The sequence below is a fragment of the Dermacentor silvarum genome, chromosome 9 (assembly GCF_013339745.2).
Source record: "Dermacentor silvarum isolate Dsil-2018 chromosome 9, BIME_Dsil_1.4, whole genome shotgun sequence".
NCBI lineage: Eukaryota > Metazoa > Arthropoda > Arachnida > Ixodida > Ixodidae > Dermacentor > Dermacentor silvarum.
Window position 1 is genome coordinate 4,238,505 of NC_051162.1, and position 13,091 is coordinate 4,251,595.

Sequence of the window (13,091 nt, forward strand, 5' to 3'; positions counted from 1 at the left end):
GCCAACATTATACTCATCCATAAGAAGAGACGTTAAAGAATTGGAAGAACTATAGACCCATTAGCTGGCTTTCAATACTGTATAAAATATTTCATTCACCAATTTCGAATAGAATCAGGGCAACACTTGGCTTCAGCCAATCAAGAGAACAGGCTGGCTTCTGGAAGGGATATTCTACGATGGATCATATCCATGTCATCAATCAGGTAATAGAGAGAGAAATCTGCAGAGTACAATCAACCTCTCTATATGACTTTCATAGATTATGAAAAAGCATTTGATTCAGTAGAGATATCAGCAGTCATTGAGGCACGGCGAAATCAAGGAGTACAGGAGGCATGCGTAAATATCTTGGCAAATATCTACAAGGATTTCACAGCAACCTTGGTTCTCCACAAAAAACGTAGGAAGTTACCTATAAAAAAGTGGTCAGGGAAGGAGACACAATCTGTCCAATGCTATGTACTACATGCTTAGAAGAAGTATTCAAGCTCTTAGACTGGGAATGCTTTGGAGTGACGATCAACAGCGAATATATCAGCAACCTTCGGTTTGCAGATCACATTGTCCTGTTCAGCAACAATGGCGACGAATTAGAGCTAATGATTGAGGACCTTAACTAAGAAAGTGCCAGAGTGGGGTTGAAGATTAACATGCAGAAGACAAAGATAATGTTAAATAGCCTGGCAAGAGAACAAGAATTCATGATCGCCAGTCAGCCTCTAGAGTCTGTAAAGAGTACGTTTATCTAGGTCAATTACTCACAGGGGACTCTGATCATGAGAAATTTACAGATGGAGAGCAGACGGCAGGTATTTCCAAATCCTGGCTGGGAGCTTACCACTGTCGTTGAAAAGAAAAGTGTACAAGCATTGCATTTTACCAGTAATAATATATGGGGAGAAACTTGGAGGTTAAAAAAGAAGCTCGAGAACAAGGACCGCACAAAGGGTGATGGAACGAAAAATACGAAGTAGGCTAGTATTTTTATCGGCCGTATAAAGTTGTAAATATTCGCTTACTAAATAAATAAACAAGCACGGTGTCACGCGCGCAGAGGTAAACATGAACACATCTCGCTCGATGACGGCGGAAACTCGTCAAAACACTGGAGTGAGAAAAAGCGCCATCGGCGGCTAGCAAACTGACCTTCGCACTGGCTCTCGCTTCACCGCGAAATAAACGTCGAAAGCGCAGCGCGTACCAAGCTACCGGCACTTGGAGAATGCACTTTGTCCCATCGCAGATGGCTTTGAATATAAGGCCTCTCTGGGCGCACACTTCCTCCACATCGCAGATGGCGTTAAATATATGCGCCCCCCCCCCCCCCCCCCACTGTCTCCTCCCGTGCTTCGCGTGCGAACGATGACCGCGCACGCTTCCGGCCACCTTCCTCTCTCGCATGTGTGAGATAAGACTGCGGTTGCCGGCTCACCTTCCCACGCTGGCACTCTGGCACTCGCACACACGGCGCGCGGCGCCGATTTTATTGCCGTTGGACAATATACTGAGTCTCACGGCGATGACGACGGCGACTACTACGGCGACGCAAAAATGCGCTTGGAGTGTCCATAAAATGCAATAAAATGTTAGGCCTCACGTGAAGAGACAGGAATAGAGCGGTGTGGATCAGAGAACAAGCGGGGATAACCGATATTCTTGTTGACATTAAGCGGAAAAAATGGAGCTGGGCAGGCCATGTAATGCGTAAGATGGATAACCGGTGGACCATTAGAGTTACAGAATGGATACCAAGAGAAGGGAAGCGCAGTCGAGTATGGTAGAAGGTGATGGTTAGGAAATTTGCTGGCGCAAGCTGGAATCAGCTAAAGCAAGACAGGGCCAATTGGAGATCACCGGGAGAGGTCTTCGTCCTGCTGTGGACATAATTATAGGCTGATGATAAGGATGTTGTGGCGACGAGCGACCGCGTAGACTGGTAAAGTCACAGGGCTCTCGCCGGAGAGTGAAAACCGGCACCCGATCTCTTAGCGTAGCATTTTTAATCTGTCTCGGAACGCTAGCCTGTGCCGGTGCGTGCCAGCCGCTCGTGCCTCGTGCAGACGCGAACTTCTACGTAATTCTCATGCGACGTCAATGCTGCTGGCGCTACATAGAACCCCCCCCCTGGAGAGGAGGAAAGTTCGAAGAACGATGAAGTGTCCATGTAACGCGGCGTGTCTTGGCGTTGGTCTTGGGTGTCACGGACGGAGGCGTCGTCGCTGGATGCAGCAGTGTTGCGTCGCACATTGGTGGGGCCGATGGCGCGGGTGCTCCAATGTAGGCGGGTTTGAGACGTTCCAGGTCAATTGTGTCCGATCGGCCGTTGCTGTTCACGACAAAAGTCATCGGACGACGCTTGCGAACACAATATGGCCCACAGTAGTGCGGCTGCAAAGGCTTCCGCACGGCAGTTATGCACAAGAACGTGGGTAGCAGAGGTGAGTGCGGGAGAAACGTACGGAGACCTTGCTTCTTGCGAACATGTAGGCACGGGGCGCATCTGGCTGAAGAAAGCTTGCAGTTGGGCAACGTAGACGGCAGGTGATGGCATAGGTGTTTTGCTGGTGGCGACAAAGAAATCGCATGGAAGGCGTAGGTAGGTGCTGTAGACTAACTCAGCACAGGAGCAACCTATAGGTCTCTCTTGAGTGCGGCTCTGATACCAAGCAAGACGAGAGGCAGATGTAGAACCAACTTCTCCGGCGATTCATGCTTTGAGATGCTTGTGAAAACGTTCAACAAGTTCATTGGACTGCTGGTGGTAAGCAGTTGTGCGAAAACGTGTCGTTGCAAGTAGTTCGAATAGCTCGTTGAAGAGTGCCGAGTCAAACTGCCGACCGCGATCGGTAACTATTGTGCATGGGCAGCCGAACCTTGCAATGCATGTAGACACGAAAGCTGCTGCAACAGTGGGCGCTGAGATGTCAGATATAGGTGTAGCTTCTGGCCACCGTGTATAGCGGTCGAAGCATGTCATTATGTAGCAGTAACCTTTCGAAGGTGCGAGAGGGCCGACGAAGGTCCAGGTTTACGGTGTCAAAACGAGCATCCGGTGGAAGAAAAGACTTCGCAGGCGGAATGGGGTGATGCTGGATCTTGGAGCGTTCACACTACAAACAGCAGCGAACCCAATCGCGAACTTGCGCGTTTAGCCGAGGCCAAACGAAACGACTGGTAAGGAGCTTCCGTGTCGCCCGTGTGCCAGGACGCGACAGGTTGTGCACGGTTTCGAATAGACGTCTCCGAAGGGATTCCAGAATGTATGGTCTAGGCGTGTCGGTAGAAGTGTGGTAGAAGTGTCGCAGACGACAGACGTACCATCTGGAGTCACAACGACGTCCTCCAATTTCAGGGACGTTGACGAATTCCGGAGTGTACGAAGTTCTGTGTCGTCACGCTGTTGACTGTCGAGTAAGTCGACATCGATGATGAAAGGTTCCGACGTCAACGTGGAAACGGCATTGACACGACTTAGAACGTCGGCTGGAACATTGTCGGTGTCCTTGATGTGTCGGAACGTTGTTGTAAACTCGGAGATATAGGAAAGGTGTCGACTCTCGCGGGCCGAGTAACAGGACGCCGAACGGTTCACTACGTGCACAAGTGGCTTGTGGTCTGTCAAGACAGTAAATGCACGGCCTTCTAGGAAATGGCGAAAGGTCTTCGATGACGCGAATCTTGAACGGCAGTGGTCGAATGCCGTTAGCGTCGATGATATGACCGAGGAACTCGAGTTCGGGTTGACCGAATTCGCTCTCAGCGGCGTTGATGACAATTCCGTTACTGGCAAGGCGTGAACACAACAACCGCAAGTGGTGAAGATGTTCTTCTGTGGAAGAGCTTGCGACGAGAAGGTTGTCAATGTATGCAAAAACAAAAGGCAGGCCTCGGGTGACGGAATCGATGAAACGCTGAAAGGACTGGTCCGCGTTCCGTAAGCCGAAAGGCATGCGGAGAAATTCAAGAAGACCGAAGGGGTGTGGTGATGGCGGTCTTGGGAATGTGTGCTTCAGCGACCGGTAGTTGATGATAGGCGCGAACGAGATTGATCTTAGAAAAGATCGTCGCACCGTGCAATGCTACCATGAAGTCCTAAATGTTCGGGAGAGGGTAGCGATCAGGAACTGTAACGTTGTTTAGTGCCCGGTAATCACTGCTAGGGCGCCAGTCTCCTGTCTTCTTAGGCACCGTATGAAGGGGTGATGCCCAATTACTGGACGAAGGGCGGATGATGCCAAGTTGCAGCATGTGTTCGAACTCCGCGCTAGCGATCTTGAGTTTCTCCGGGGACAAACGCGGGGTCGGAAGTAGAATGGTGGGCTGGAGGTGACGATGTGATGGCACACGTCATGTTGCACCGGTTGCGTTCAGTCAGGCAGGCGCGTCAAGGTGGGAAACTCGCGTAGGAGCGCGTCGAAGGGTTCGTCCATCATGGGACGCGGGGAATGGATAACTGGGTCACGGAGTCCAAGAGACGGCGTCGTTGAACGTCGACAAGACGTTGTGCAAAAAGTCTGCTTCAATGACTGCATGACGGGCGTCTGCAACCAGGAAATTTCAGCGGAACGCTCGTCGAAGGCCAAGGTTTAGCATGACGGAGCGTGACGAGAAAACTGGAATCCTGGTCCCGTTGACGGCTTGCGAAAACAACACAGGTGTCGCTTTGAGGTCGGAGTGGTGAGCGGGGAGAATGCTGAAGTCAGCTCCTGTGTCGACTAAGAACCGTTGTCCCGTAACTCTGTCCGTCACGTAGAAAAGGCGACTTGTGTGTTGGGCTGGACCACTCGTCGCCGTTAGAGGTCGGCCGGCCTATTTCCCTGCCAAGTGCAACAACGCCGACAGTGACGAGCGTCGTTTCCAAAACGGCAGTTGTAGTAGCAAACGCCAGACGTAGTAGGTGATGTTTCATCGCGGTTGCCCCTACGTCTTGATTTGCTGGAACTACGGCTGCGTGGGCGACGAGATGACGTGCGGCGATGTTCTGCTGCACAGATGATGCGTTGCAGGCGCTCACACAAGGAGTCGAGCGGATATTGCGCTGCTGAAGAGCAGGGAAGGGTTTGTAGGGCGGTTGTATTGTCACCCGGAGGCGATGTAGTGGCTGCGATGGTAGGGGTGGCTACTTCCATGACTTTGTCGGCCAAAGCGGCAAGTCCGGTAAGATCCATGGTAGAGGCTGTCGCCAGGACCATCTGCACGTCAGCCGGGAGTCGCTGCCAAAACAATTCGCGCAACAGCGCGTCGTCGATGGATTTCGCGTTGTCTCCGAGAAGCTGCCTCATTCAGCGAAGAAGTTGAGTAGGGCGTTGATCGCTGAGTTCTTCAGGGGACAGAAGCTGCTGGATGCGAGAACGCTGTGAAGCTGCTGTGCGCTGTAGCAGGGCGGCCTTGAGATCGTCATAGGCGGAGGTAGACAATGGGGAGTTCAACACATCTGCTACTTCGTCAATGGCGGCGGGTGAGAGCGCTGCAACGGCGTAATGAAACCTTGAGGCTTTAGAGCGGATACCAGCAACTTGAAATTGCGATTCGGCCTGAAGAAACCATGCCGAAGGATGCTGGTCCCAGTACTGTGGGAGGCGGACGGCGATAGCCGAACAGGAGGGCTCACCGCGTTCGTCGGAAGGGTTCTGGCCTTCAACTCTCGTAGCGTTGGTCTGGTCCATGGTCGTCTCTACCGCAGGGGCGTATGGCAGTATCACGTCCGGGTCACCAAACTGTGGCGAGGAGCGACCACGTAGACCGGTAAAGTCTAAGGCCTCTCGCTGGAGAGGAAAAAAATGACAGCAGATCCACGAGGTGAATGATGAGTGGGCGAAGCTCCGGAGGGAATCATCGGATCTCCCGCTTAAGGGGACGCTAGCACAAACGCGTTAGAAACGTGCAGTACTCTCTAGTAAGGGGGAGCGGCCACAGCGTCTTACGCAGCCATTTACACATGCCGGAACGTGCACCGCGTTTGCCGACGCCATCACATGACTGCTGAGAGAGTATACCCCCCCCGTATTCATAAACGCTCCTCGACTTGAACTTGACTTGCCACCGCTTTGGGCAGCGCGTTCGAAACGCGTTGAAGGTAAGGTGGAGAGGCCATAGCGTCTTACACCAGCTTCTTACACGGGCCGTAACACGCTAGCACAAACGCGTTAGAAACGCGCTAGAAACGCGGCCTTTCGTTAATGTTGGGTATTTATAGCCATCGTGGTGCGTTTGTCCATGTCCGCTTCGTGGCGTAGTCATTCTTTCGTCGGCTCTCGTGTGCGTCGGACGCTAGAATCATGTGCTCCCTCGGAGCGGCTTTGGCGGGTGTTACCCGCGGAAACAGGCTCAACGAGAACGACGATAGCGATTATCAGGTTGTTTTGCCGCAGTTGCCTACGGGTCGTGTCGCTTTAAACACCGTGTTTTTACACGGCGACATCCGAGCAAGGCCCTATAAGGTGGAGGATTTTCGTGATGCGCTGCGCCCTACCGGACTGCTGCCTGAAGTCGTCGCACTGGGAGCGTACCAGATAAATCATGTCTGGGCGGTCACTATGTGCGGTGCTGATGCAACAATGAGGCTACAGGCCATCAAGGAGCTTCAGGTGAAGGGGCGTCGCTGCCTCATCATCGATCCCCAGGACCGGACGTTGAAGCTGCGGCTCCACTGGCTACTTCATGGCGTCGAGGACGAGGATGTGAAGACAGCGTTCGCGGCCTTTGGCAAGGTGCTAGAGGTGAGCCGGGAGCGCTGGCGCGTCGAAGGCGTCAGTGACAAAGGATCCACGACGAGGTCTGTGTTGTTGAACTTCAAAAGCGGTGTCACCGTGGATGACCTGCCTCATCAGATCCGGGTCGCCGGTGAGCTGGCTCTTGTAGTTGCCCCTGGACGGCCGATGCAGTGCTTGCGCTGCAAAGGAAACGGCCACGTACGTCGCGACTGCAAAGTGCCCCGATGCTCACTCTGCAAACGTTTCGGGCATACTGACGCCAAGTGTGAGCGGTCTTACGCCGCAGCAGTTGGCCAGGCTGAGAGTGATAAGGCAGCAGAGCAAACCATGGACGTGGTTGAGGCCGAAGACGCGGCCAAGGGCACAGGAGACGTGGCGAACCTACAAGAGGTGACCCCCACAGTGGCACTTGACGCGGAGGAAGAACATGTGACGCCTAAACCCGCGACTAAATCAACGACACCGGCAACGGATGAAAAAGAAGTCGCGAAAGAGGACTATCTTCCTCAAGTTGCTGTGGTCGGCGTTCCGACCGCCTGCCAAGACCACACAGCGTTCGGGGCCACCCAAACGCCGGTTGCTGGTGCGGCCGTCAAGCGACCGCTGGAAAAGGAAGAAGACCTCAATGGTACCACCGAGGCAAGCAAGACGGACGGACCGCCCGCAAAGGCACCCCTGGGTAGACGTTCTCGCTACAAGCCAATGTCCAACGTCGCGACAGAGAGGCAGATCGGGGACAAACCGGCGTCGCAACAAAACGACACCGGGCAACCGGGCAAGCACGGTGACGTCTAGCTATGTGCTAGACGTTAAAGGTAAGCACCATGCCTCGGGTTCACCTCTAACACTGTTAGTGAACGATGGCTTCCAACCAGCCTTTGAGGTTCGCCACACTTAATGTGCGAGGACTGGCCGCCAAGAAAAAGCAGAGTCAGGTCTATCGACTCTTGGTAGACCAGGATCTAGACGTGTTGGCAGTACAAGAAACTAAAGTGGCAGGGGAGGAGGAAACTGGAGGCATGGTGCTTCGTTTCACGTCTAAGTATTTTGTTATGGTTAGTCATGCCGTTGGAACATCTGCTGGCTGCATTATTTTTGTTAAAAAATTACAGGGCCTTGTGATACAAAATTATTTTTCCTGTGTGTCGGGTAGGGTCGTGTCATGCGATTTTTCGCTGGGCGAGCGTGACTGGCGGGTCGTTTGTGTGTATGCGCCAAACGCGGTTAACGACCGCGTCAGTTTCTTTTCAGAAATTAAGAAACATTTAAACGTTACGAAACAACTGGTTTTGCTAGGGGATTTCAATTGTGTACTGAGTGGGAGGGACAGAACGACAAAAATTGGATCGAACGATAAGAGCGCCGAATTTTTGAAAGAACTGATACAGGAGCATGAAATTGTCGACGTTGCCGAATGTCTCGAAGGGGAACGCGAGGTGCAGTACACACATTTTCAGGGCTCTAGTCATGCTCGCCTAGACAGGATTTACGTGTCCCTTCAAATTATACCTACATGTAACATTTACAATGTATTACCTGTTTCTTTCTCGGACCATTGCTTAGTCAAGTGCGATGTGGGCTTTAAAAAAAGAAGTAATAGTTTTAACTGGGACCTATGGAAACTTAACGTAATGCTCTTACGGGACGAGTCTTTTATAAATTTTGTGTCGGAAGCAATACGCGATGTTAAACTGGATGGTAACAATAACATAGGTGTAGACTGGGAACTACTAAAACAAAGATTTAAAATAAAAGCAATTGAAAGAAGCAGCGTGTTAAAATACCGCGAAAAGATGAGAGAGAGTGCATTGAAAGCAACATTGCAGAAAATAATTGCGCTGGAAAACAAACAGCCTGGTCTGTTTAAAGATGACCTAATCAAGATAAAACAACAGCTAGAGCAATTCGAGGAGCACCGCTATCGCGGCGCGCTCGTTCGAGCCAGAGCAGAAGCATGGGCCGTGGGTGAAACGCCCACGAAACGCGCGCTAAGTATCGAGAAGACGCATGCACGCCGCAACGAAATAGACGTTATTGAAGAGAATGACCAAGAACTGAGTGACCGAGAGAGCATCACATGTGCTTTTAACCGATATTACCAGCGGCTCTTTGCCTACAAGCCGGTGGATATCAAAGGGTACAAGGAAAACTATCTGTCACGTATGCCACAACTATCAGCTGAAACGAAGTCGCTTCTAGAAGCACCCATTACCCTTGCGGAAATTGAAAACGCTATAGATAACCTGAGTCCTAATAAGTCGCCAGGTCCGGATGGCCTTAGTGCAGCTTTTTATAAAATGTTCAAGAACGAGTTGGTGCCTTTGTTGAAAGCGGTGTTTGACGTGGCATTTGCGAACAACGCATTACCACCATCATTCTCGGAAGCACACACCGTCCTTATTCCTAAGACAGACCAAAAAGCAATGCTGAGACTGGTCACATCATACAGGCCCATTTCGTTAACCAACACGGATTACAAAGTTTTAATGAAAGTTCTTGCAGGTCGACTACAGTCGGTCATTAAGGATCTTGTTGGACCACACCAGACTTGTGGTATAAAGGGACGCACTATCGCCACAAATATACACACGATGAGAAGCATTCTGGAATGTTGTGACGATTATCAGTATGTTGTTGCCATTATGCAGATAGATTTAGAAAAGGCTTTTGATTTTGTCCCGCATGATATTTTGTTGTTAGTTCTTGAACATGTGAATGTAGGATCAATCATCACTGATGGGGTAGCTCTGGCGTACCGGAACTGCTCAACACGGCTGATTATTAATAAGACACTGGGGGCCCCCATTAAAATAGAGCGTTCCGTTCGCCAGGGATGTCCACTGAGCCCGCTTTTGTTTGCCATTTATCTAGAAAGCTTTTGTTTGGCAATCATTCAGAACAGTAGCATAAGGGGCTTCAAACTTATGGAAGCCGAAGTGAAACTCTTAGCATATGCAGATGATGTAGCAGTGTGCTGTACGTCGAAAGAAAGCATTACAGAAGTAACCACCATTGTTAAACATTTTGGAAACACAACAGGGAGCACAGCAAATTGGAGTAAGTGTCTGGGTTTTTGGCATGGTGAATGGCAGTCAACACCGGAAACATTCGCCAACATCAGATGGATTAAATCGCCAGCTAAATACTTGGGCGTACCACTCGAACATTACCGTCGTAATGAGGACTACTGGCTTGAAGAAGCTAAGCGAATCAAGGAAAAAACAACTAATTGGAAAGGCACTCATCTGTCAATGTTTGCGAAAGCCACTGTATGCAACTTGTTTTTAATAAGCAAGATATGGTACGTCATGCAAGTTTTATACTGTTCTCGTAGAAATGTGCAAAAAATCCACAGAGTTTTTGCTGTGTTCATTTGGGCATCAGAATGGGAGAGATGTAGCCGAATGAACTTGTTTAAGCGAGTCAAAGACGGGGGCCTAGGCCTGTCCCATCTTTTCGTTAAACAGCTAGTGAACAGGTTTACATTCTTTCGAGACGTGCGCGACCCCTTTCTGCGCACCATGTGTCAGTTGCGACTGAGCAAGCATTTGCCGGCTTATGTGGTAAGCAATTCAAGTATGCCTGGTTCTCTTCGAGGGTACCTAAGGGAAGTAGTTGACAGTGTCCGTTTTCTATCCGTACGTTTTTCTAATGATTACCTTTTTTCGGTGTCACGGAAGAAATTATACAGGGATACACTTGACATGATCATACCGGTCCCCATGTATAGAGCCATAAACAGTGGAGGACAGGGACATGACGTTTTAAAGCGTGTTAAAAAATGCAGGTGCAGCCAGGTACAAAATCCTTTTTCTTTAAATTACATACCGGGACTTTGCCAGTACGGGGCTTTTTACAAGAAAAGGGTTTTTATTTACCTTGGGGAGCAAACTGCCTTATATGTAAACAACTGGAAACAATCGATCACGTTTTTTTGCATTGTTGGGAAGGGGTTTATTTTTGGGACGTTCTTCAAAGAACACTACAGAAAGAATTGCCCTTAAATTCATTAGGTATTAGATTTTTAACTGTAGAAAATGATGACGGACTGCCTTTGGATCTCATTATGCTAATGGGCCTCCACTGTTTATGGCGGGCTCGAATGGCAGGTTTTTATTGTGAGCCTGACCGAAGGCCTGCGCGACAACTTTTCCGGGAGGATGTTTCTAAGTTCATCGATGTAATTAAAGATCAGGAATGCCCCCCGGATTGGCTGACGAGGATTGAGCCCCTCGCAACTTTAAAAGAATTTTAAACCTGACATGACATGGCAGCCAAAATATGGCTGACCGCACAACATGGATGCATGCAACTGTGAAAGTATGTGTATATGTATGATTATGTATTTTGTTTTTTGGCAAGAACTGTTGAAATTGGTGTCCACAAAGTGAAAGTTCCGGCAATAAAGAAAAAAAAAAAAAAAAAAGCTTCGTGGCGTAGTGGGCTAACGCCGCGCGCTCGGAAGCGAGGGGTCCCTGGTTCGATTCCGCGCTACGGACACAACTTCGGAATTTTTTTCTCATTTTTCTCAGACTGGTTACACACTACTACTACTACTACGACGACGGGGACGGAACGGGTGCCGCCATAAGGAGCTTCGCCCCTAAAACCGACACCCGATCTCTTGCGTAGCCTTTTTAATCTGTCTCGGAACGCTAGCCTGTGCTGGTGCGTGCCAGCCGCTCGTGCATCGTGCAGACGCGAGCGTCTATGAAATTCTGATACGACGCCGATGCGGCTGTCGCTACAATTTATACCTGCATTGCATTACGCGCGTCACGCAATGCATTCCGGGGCCGTCAGCATGGGTAGGCCGCGGGTGCAACGCACGGTAGAAGAGTCTGCCGTACGCGAACGTAAGCGCGAGCGCGATCATGCGATCCCGTGTATCGCCAACACTAGAGCCTCTGACCGTCTACCACAGTGATCACAATGTAATAAATACTCTGCAAGTGTAGAGTCGTCCGTGAAAGTGTGTGTGCATGTAATCAATGGCGGCATGATCTGAAATAAATGCTATGCAACTTAACGAAATGAGTCTTCAGTGAACTTCAACGTTCAAAAAATACAATCCTAAACAAGCAATTTAATCACATATGCATCGCATCGGTTTGCTGAGCATTTCTTGGGTTCGTTGCGTGCTCGTTGGCTTTGGACTTTGAATTTGATTCAGTTTGCATGGCAGAAAGCGTCGCGTTCACCCATGTTTCTTCATTCAAGGGGCATACATTTTTTTAGTAAGATTATAACTACCATTTACTTTAAGAAAGTGACACGCGTTACAGCGGAAGAACACCCTCGTTGGACCATTTTAGTCAACACAGAAAACCAACAAAACAATGGAATACGCAGAATAATGGTGATCAGAATGTGCTTTGCGTAATTTTATGCATAAAATGTTCTGCGCAAAAATTTGTCAGTTGGTCATGGTAATCTGACAAACCATCGACACCATGCTGTGTATGTCAGAAACATATTGCCTACTGTGCAACACCAATATATCACACAGGAGCAATATTCGAGAATAAGTTGATTATTCTTGGAAAAAAAAACAGAAGTAAGAACTGAACATTTTGCAAAATACTTGAACCATTACCCGATGACTAAAAGGCTGTTCTTGTGCTGCTGCTTGGTACATGAGAAACTCACTTGCTTCAGAACCGTAAAATTCTATATACATCACGCAATGTTTGCGTGATGTATATAGCAAGGTTTTCCTTGCTTACACAATTTTTGTATAATGAGGACTAAAAAATACGCGAGTTCACATTTGTTCACTAGCTTTTTTTCATATATGCTCATGCTTATTGTCCCTTTTATTGCGGTAGCAATTATATGGACACTCCAAGTAGATTTCTACCTTCGGCGTCGCCGTCACCGTGAGGTTCCGTATAGAGTCCAGCAGCGATGAAATCGGCGCCGCGCTCCGTATGCTGTAGCGCGCGAGGGACGTGTGCTCTCACGGGGAGCGAACGCATGGTGGAGAGCAAACGCGACTTCTTCCGTCGCAGAAAGGCCGTGGAGGGACCGGAGGGAGGGGAGGCGACGTTTAGCTGGAGCACCAAAGCCGAATTTATTTTTTTATTGCGATAGCAATTATATGGACACTCAAAACCAGATTTCTGCCGTCGGCGTCGCCGTCGTCGTCGCCGTGAGGTTCCGTATGACGTCAATGGAGATGAAATCGTCGCCGCGCGCCGAACGCTGTATGTACGAGTGAAAGGGCGCGAGAGGCGCGCGCTTTCACGGGGAGTGAACGCACGGCGGAGAACAAACGCGCGTTCTGCGCCGTGCTCGCTTAAGGGCTGCAGAAGTAGGCGTCTCTTTCCTCCTTTACAATCACCATATATGTAGAGCAAACGCTCCTTTTTCCGA

The 13,091-nt window shown here is 49.7% G+C and overlaps 1 pseudogene; it reads right to left on the reverse strand.

The window, feature by feature from the left end:
- Positions 1-4,669: 4,669 nt before the first annotated feature.
- Positions 4,670-5,708, reverse strand: LOC119464634 (uncharacterized; annotated as a pseudogene).
- Between the last annotated feature and the right edge of the window lie 7,383 nt (positions 5,709-13,091).